The sequence below is a fragment of the Schistocerca cancellata genome, chromosome 3 (genome assembly GCF_023864275.1).
Source record: "Schistocerca cancellata isolate TAMUIC-IGC-003103 chromosome 3, iqSchCanc2.1, whole genome shotgun sequence".
In the NCBI taxonomy this organism is placed as follows: Eukaryota; Metazoa; Arthropoda; class Insecta; order Orthoptera; family Acrididae; genus Schistocerca; species Schistocerca cancellata.
The window spans coordinates 21,607,288-21,615,524 of record NC_064628.1 but is presented as its reverse complement, the minus strand read 5'-3'; the positions used below and the strand labels follow the sequence as shown (position 1 = coordinate 21,615,524).

Here is an 8,237-nt window from a genome sequence, read left to right as displayed (position 1 = left end):
GGAAAAAACATTTATTTACAATTATTTACAATTTCATGTTATCTCCTTCAATGCACTCTCCTCCTCGGTCTCTACACCGCTCCGTACGAATTTTCCAGTGTTCATAGCAATGCTGCAGATCATTTTCGGCAAGTCCATACATTACTTCCGTCGCTTTTTCTTTTACTGCTTCAACAGTCTCAAATCTAGTTCCTTTCAAAGCTGACTTGACTTTAGGGAAAAGAAAAAAGTCACAGGGGGCCAAATCAGGTGAGTAGGGTGGATGATCTAAGATGGGAATGTTGTGTTTTGCCAAAAACGTCTTCACTGACAACGCACGGTGAGCTGGGGCATTGTCTCGGTGAAGGATCCATGACTTTTTTCTCCACAAATCGTTCCGGTTTCTCCGTACTCGCTCACGTAGGGTAGCCAGGACGCTAAAGTAGTAATGCTGATTCACTGTTTGTCCCTCTGGTACCCAATCAATGTGCACAATCCCTTTGATGTCAAAAAAAAAACAATCATCATTGCCTTGAATTTCGATTTTGACATTCGTGCTTTTTTTTGTCGTGGAGAACCAGGAGTTTTCCAATGCATCGATTGGCGTTTAGTTTCGGGATCGTAAGTAAAAAACCACGATTCATCGCAAGTAATAACATTTTGTGAGAAGGTGGGATCACTTTCAATGTTTTCCAGGATGTCAGAAGAAATCATTCTTCGGCGTTCCTTCTGTTCAATTGTGAGACACTTTGGAACCATTTTTGAACACACTTTGTTCATGTTGAAACTTTCATGAAGAATCTGCCTAACACTTTCCTTGTCAACTCCTGTTAACTCAGACGCTGCTCTGATTGTTAAACGGCGATCTTGTCGAACAAGTTTACCGATTTTTTCAATGTTTGCATCAGTTTTTGCTGACAATGGTCTGCCAGGGCGAGTGTCATCACTGGTGTCTTCGTGGCCATCTTTAAATCGTTTAAACCACTCAAACACTTGTGTTCGTGATAAACAATCATCGCCGTACACTTGTTGTAACATTAGAAACGTTTCACTTGCAGATTTTCCTAGTTTGAAACAAAATTTGATGTCAACACGCTGTTCTTTCTTTACACTCAACATTTTCCGACGCACAGACAAAACGTCAACTACTTAAAACAGACGCCACGGGCAGACTGAGTGCAGGAGGCAGATGAAACTGGAGCAGTAGGCGGAGCGAGAGTCACGTGACAGGCCACGCGACTTTCAGCCTTATTGCATTCGTTTTATTGTTTCACCAGTACTAGTCCGGTTTTTTTCTAGCCACACCTCGTAGCAAATCCCATACGTCTATCTCTAACTGCCAACAGCCCTGCCGCAGCGGTTAACACTGGTTCCCGTCAGATCACCGAAGTTAAGCGCTGTCGGGCTGGGCTAGCACTTGGATGGTTTACCTCCTGTCTGCCGAGCGCTGTTGGCCAGCGGGGAGCACTCAGCCCTTGTGAGGCAAACTGACGAGCTACTTGACTGAGAAGTAGCGGCTCCGGTCTCGTAAAGTGACAGACGGCCGGGAGAACGGTATGCTGACCGCATGCTCCTCCATATCCGCATCCAGTGACACCTATGGTCTGAGGACGACACGCCGGCCGGTCGGTACCGTTGGGCCTTCCAAGGCGTGTTCTCACGGATTTTTTTTTCCAACTACCATTCGCGTTCAAAGTATCTTAATTCCCCTCTGTGCGATCGTAATCTCGTCCGACATCTTGACACATGAATTACCCGAGTACAAATGACAGCTCCCCCAGAGCACTGCCCTTTTATACCTTGTGTACACGATACTACAGCCACCTGTATATATGCATATTGCTCTCCCATGACGTCTGTCACCTCAAAGTATAACGGAATTTCTGGCAAACTTTTGATGAAGACTACAGTACAGTAGTCATTGTGGTGTCACCGCCAGACACCACACTTTCTAGGTGGTAGCTTTAAATCGGCCGCGGTCCATTAGTACATGTCGGACCCGCGTGTCGCCACTGTCAGTGATCGCAGACCGAGCGCCACCACACGGTAGGTCTTGAGAGACTTACTAGCACTCGCCCCAGTTGTACGGACGACTTTGCTAGCGACTACACTGACGAAGCCTTTCTCTCATTTGCTGAGAGATAGTTAGAATAGCCTTCAGCTAAGTCCATGGCTACGACCTAGCAAGGCGCAATTACCCATTTCTAGAGAGAGTCTCACTTGTATCATCAAGAATGCTGTATACAAATGATGGATTAAAGTTAAGTATTCCACCAGCTACGTACTTTTCTTTATAGCATTCATTACGTATCCTGTTTCAGACCTAAGCAAGCCTGCGTGAATTAAGCGCGTGCCCTTTCGGCTTCCTCGCCTTGTGTCTAGACTGTCTTGTCTAGACAAAACAGTCATCACAGAGAATATTTTAAGCAAAAAACTGGATTTTTTGAAATTTTCAAAGATTACCTCCCTTGACTTTTTTGTTGGGTGGGTCGGACAATGCGTTAGAAATTTCATTGAAAAATATGTTGAATTAAGAACTGGTATCAGGTTCTTTGTAAACTTCATCTCCTTACAACATTTTTAATCTTCTTATAGAATATTCTGTTATTTTCGCATTGGTCACCTTCAGGGTTTCTGTACGAGGTGCATTCAAGTTCTAAGGCCTCCGATTTTTTTTTTCTAATTAACTACTCACCCGAAATCGATGAAACTGGCGTTACTTCTCTACGTAATCGCCCTGCAGACGTACACATTTTTCACAACGCTGACGCCATGATTCTATGGCAGCGGCGAAGGCTTCTTTAGGAGTCTGTTTTGACCACTGGAAAATCGCTGAGGCAATAGAAGCACGGCTGGTGAATGTGCAGCCACGGAGAGTGTCTTTCATTGTTGGAAAAAGCCAAAATTCTTTAGGAGCCAGGTCAGGTGAGTAGGGAGCATGTAGAATCACTTCGAAGTTGTTATCACGAAGAAACTGTTGTGTAACGTTAGCTCGATGTGCGGGTGCGTTGTCTTGGTGAAACAGCACACGCGCAGCCCTTCCCGGACGTTTTTGTTGCAGTGCAGGACGGAATTTGTTCTTCAAAACATTTTCGTAGGATGCATCTGTTACCGTAGTGCCCTTTGGAACGCAATGGGTAAGGATTACGCCCTCGCTGTCCCAGAACATGGACACCATCGTTTTTTCAGCACTGGCGGTTACCCGAAAATTTTTTTGGTGGCGGTGAATCTGTGTGCTTCCATTGAGCTGACTGGCGCTTTGTTTCTGGATCGAAAAATGGCATCCACGTCTCATTCATTGTCACAACCGACGAAAAGAAAGTCCCATTCATGCTGTCGTTGCGCGACAACATTGCTTGGCAACATGCCACATGGGCAGCCGTGTGGTCGTCCGTCAGCATTCGTGGCACCCACCTGGATGACACTTTTCGCATTTTCAGGTCGTCATGCAGGATTGTGTGCACAGAACCCACAGAAATGCCAACTCTGGAGGCGATCTGTTCAGCAGTCATTTGGCGATCCCCCAAAACAATTCTCTCCACTTTCTCGATCATGTCGTCAGACCGGCTTGTGCGAGCCCGAGGTTGTTTTGGTTTGTTGTCACACAATGTTCTACCTTAATTAAACTGTCGCACCCACGAACGTAATTTCGACACATCCATAACTCCATCACCACATGTCTCCTTCAACTGTCGATGAATTTCAATTGGTTTCACACCACGCAAATCCAGAAAACGAATGATTGCACGCTGTTCAAGTAAGGAAAACGTCGCCATTTTAAGTATTTAAAACTGTTCTCATTCTCGCCGCTGGCGGTAAAATTCCATCTGCCGTATAGTGCTGCCATCTCTGGGACGTACTGACAATGAACGCGGCCTCATTTTAAAACAATGCGCATGTTTCTATCTCTTTCCAGTCCGGAGAAAAAAAATTGGAGGGCTTAGAACTTGAATGCACCTCGTACTGTAAATGTAGCTAAGTAATGTAAAGTGCCTCAATATGTATCATCATATGTCAAAACAAGGCCCCGGGGGTAGACAACATTCCATTAGAACTACTAATAGCCTTGGGAGAGCCTGCTATGACAAAACTCTACCATCTGGTGAGCAAGATGTAAGAGACCAGCGAAATACCCTCAGTCTTCAAGAAGAATGAGCCGCACGTGGCTCGTGTTCCCGCCATCATGTGTTTTACACCCTGTTTTTAACGTACTTCCACCTTACTACGTTAATTTAAATCACTACTCTCACTGAGTTTCTGCTTTGCTCAACTGTGACCGACGCTAGCAGCTCGTATCGTTATATCCCCGCTCGTAGTATCTTTGCTCTACTGCTATTATTACTTTCCGGTCGTTGTCTGTCGTAAGCCAAGTTCGGGTTGTGAGTTCAGATGGCGAGTTCGGCCTGTCAGTCGGTTGGAACGCGTCTGGAGCGCAGTCCGCACCTGCCAGTCGGGCAGTTGCAATGCGGTACTAGTTCAGTCGGGTTGGACCACTGAGGCCACCGTCGACATGGCTCGCCCGACCATTGCCGCCACGCATCTCTTGAGCCGGGCCACGGTCGTGGTGGATCGTCGGTCGGTCGTCCTACCGGACGACGCGTTTGGGTTCGCCGATCGTTCATGAGTCAGCTGTGTGTGTGTGTGTGTGTGTGTGTGTGTGTGTGTGTGTGTGTGGAGCGACTCCTGATTTGTCTTCGTGTGTGCTTGTTTACTGTTGGGTATCGTTCAGGTCTTTGTGCAAGTGTTTGTCAGGTTGTGTGTGTAGTTCGCGTTGTTTCCTTTGACAAGTTATTTTAAATCTTGTCGGCGTACTGCCTGTGAGAAATCGGTCGTCTCATCGGGCAATGTGTAACTGGTTCTCTGAGCGCTTCTGGGCCCCTTCAGTTACCATCTTGTGGAACTTGGGTCTGTCCTTTCCTGGTGCATGGATGTCGTTTAGCCAGTGGGCGTGTTTCCTCTGCACGGTTGGGTCCGAGCCAGTATTTCCGCCGTCGTGTGTCTGGAAGTGAGCGGCAGACGCACCAGCAGTGCAGTCGCGACGGACCAGCAGTCGCGGACGGACCAGCAGTCCAGTCGGTTGGTTGGCGTGGAGCAGCAAGCAAGCCCCCATCGCGCGGAGTCGGGCTGGAACTGCTGCGGTTGGAGTGTGAGATGTTGCTTGCGAGTGCGCGATGTGTAACTTGGTTCTCTGAGCGCTCCTGGGCCCCTTCAGTTACCATCTTGTGGAACTTGGGTCGGTCCTTTCCTGGTGCGGGGATGTCGTTTAGCCAGTGGGCGTGTTTCCTCTGCACGGTTGGGTCCGAGCCAGTATTTCCGCCGTCGTGTGCCTGGAAGTGAGCGGCAGACGCACCAGCAGGGCAGTCACGATGGAGCAGCAGTCGCGGACGGACCAGCAGTCCAGTCGGTCGGTCGGTGCGGACCAGGAAGGATATCTCCGTGCGGTGCGGACGGCTGGGTCCGGTGGCGGTCCCTGTGCAGTGTCGGAGCGTGTGTGTGTGTGGCTGTCCGATCGCTATGAGCTTCGTGGTTCACCGACCCAGGACGTCAAAATTGAGTAGTGGTTTCAACTACCCAAGACACGTCCATTCATGTTGTGGTGTTTGGTTTCGGTGGTTTGCTGCTGGGGAGGTTTTCCTCTGAGGAACACCGAGTGTTACTATTGCTGGAATTTAGCCGCCATGTGGTGCAATTAACTATTTTGGTTGGCTAAAATTCGAGTGCACCAGTGGAATTTTCTGCCTTGTGGCCGTTAGTGTTCTGATTGCCTGCCCTGGGCACTGACGTAAATTCAGGCAGTGTTCTTTTGACACCGTGTTTCAAATTCAAGTGTACCAGGGTAAGTTTCTGCCTAGTGACCGTTAGTGTTCCAGTTACCTGCTCTGGCCACTAACGTGATTTCATGCAGCGTCCTTTCCTCACCTGTTGTCGCTGTCCAACATGGTGTGTAATTTTGACAGCTAATACATACTCCATTATGGATTATCACGTTTGTAACCCTTTTCTGTTTGAGTTCTCACATACTGATTGATGGGAAGTAAGTCGTCGTGTCGGTCGGTCCATGGCTGTCCCCTGGTTGGACTCACCACCTGTCTCGCCTACGTGAACGAGGGCAGACCGACCTCCCTGGAGGCTTCTGAGTGCCGCCGGTGTTTAAGTATCTGTTTTCAGCTACTTAAAATTTAAGGCTTATGGTTGTTTTCTTTCTTTTTTTCTTAAAAATTTTGCAAAATTAGTTCTTAAATCTATCTTTCAAGCTTAAACAGTGTGGTCTTCTGCCTTTAAAAGTCTACGGTAATATGTTCTAAAATTTTGAAACTTAATTGTGACCTTCAGCCATTTGTATTGTACCTTGGATATATTTGTTCTATCTACTTGCTTTGATGTTTTTTTAATGATTTTATTGCTATCTTAATTGGATTTTATCTTGTTCATTTGTTAAGATTTCTTGTTTGGAGGCCTTCAGCCGCGAAAGTGTTGCACTCGGTAAAGGTCCGGCTATGTGTCGCTTTGGTTGAAAAAGTGTCATTAAATTACAATAAATTACGATTATAAGATGAAACTGACCCCAACCTATTTGGCCCTTTCGACAATCCTAATTACCTGTTGTGCCCAGAGGGTTTAGCCGGTGTTTCAAGGAATATAATAATTCCAATCCCAAAGAAAGCAGGTGTTGCAGGTGTGAAAATTACCGAACTATCAGTTTAATAAGTCAAGGCTGCAAAATACGAATTCTTTACAGACGCATAGAAAAAGTGGTAGAAGCCGACCTTGGGGAAGATCAGTTTGGATTCCGTAGAAATGCTGGAACACGTGAGGAAATACTGGCCCTACGACTTAGTTTAGAAGATAGGTTAAGGAAAGGCAAACCTACGTTTCTAGTATTTGTAGACTTAGAGAAAGCTTTTGACAAGGTTGACTGGAATACTCTCTTTCAAATTCTGAAGGTGGCAGGGGTCAAATAGAGGGAGCGAAAGGCTATTTACAATTTGTACAGAAACCAGATGGCAGTTATAAGAATAAAGGGGCTTGAAAGGGAAGCAGTGACTGTGAAGGGAGTGAGACAGGGTTGTGCCCTATACCCGAAGTTATTCGGTATGTATATTGAGCAAGCAGTAAAGGAAACAAAAGAAAAATTTGGAGTAGGAATTAAAATCCATGTAGAAGAAATAAAAACTTCGATGTTTGCCGATGACATTGTAATTCTATCAGAGAATCTGGAAGAGCAGTTGAACGGAATGGACAGCGTCTTGAAAGGCAGATATATAAAATGAACTATCAACAAAAGCAAAACGAGGATAATGGAACGTAATCTAATTTAATCATGTCATGCTAAGGGAATTAGATGAGACGCTTAAAGTAGTAGATGAGTTCTGCTACTTGGTGAGCAAAGTAACTGATTATTGTCGAAGTAGAGAAGATATAAATTGTAGACTAGCAATGGCAAGGAAGGCGTTTCTGAAGAAGGCAAATTTGTTAACATAGATTTTGGTGTCAGGAAGTATTTTCTGAAAGTATTTGTATGGAATGTAGTCATGTATGAATGTGAAACATGGATGATAAATAATTAAGATAAGAAGAGAGTAGGAGCTTTCGAAATGTGCTACAGAAGAATACTGAAGTTTAGATGGGTAGATCACGTAACTAATGAGGAGGTACTGAATAGAATCGGGGAGAAGAGGAATTTGTGGCATAATTTGACTAGAAGAATTGGTCTGTTAGTAAGACACTTTCTGCGGCATCAAGGGATCACCAATTTAGTGATGGATGGAAGCGTGGAGGGTAGAAAGCGTAGAGGGAGACCAAGAGATGAATACACTAAGCAGATTTAGAAGGATGTAATTTGCAGTAGTTACTCGGAGATGAAGAAGCTTGCACAGGATAGAGTAGCATGGAGAGCAGCATCAAACCAGTCTCTGGACTGAAGACCACAACACTAACAACAACAACAATAACGACAATCCTTTCATCATCAAATAGGTTTGTGTTTATTTAACTTGTGTTTGTTGTAGTTAATCGTGGCTGCAACATTCTCTCGTTTCATTACTTAGCGAAAGTAGCCGTACCTGACGGAATTTGCGAGGCTGTGTACATCAGTAAGTCGATGGTATGTCCTGTGTCATTATTTTTGATCTGACACTTAGCAGGGTGACAGTTATGTCTCACGACGTCCTTTGGAGCGAGACTAGTCACAACTTTGCTGCAGAAGTTTGTGATATTTGTGGTGGAACTTCAGAACTCGCTAAACGCAGACGTAGATG

At 45.6% G+C, this 8,237-nt stretch overlaps 1 pseudogene; it reads left to right on the top strand.

The window, feature by feature from the left end:
- Window positions 1–1,317: 1,317 nt before the first annotated feature.
- Window positions 1,318–1,435, top strand: LOC126177613 (5S ribosomal RNA; annotated as a pseudogene).
- Window positions 1,436–8,237: the final 6,802 nt, after the last annotated feature.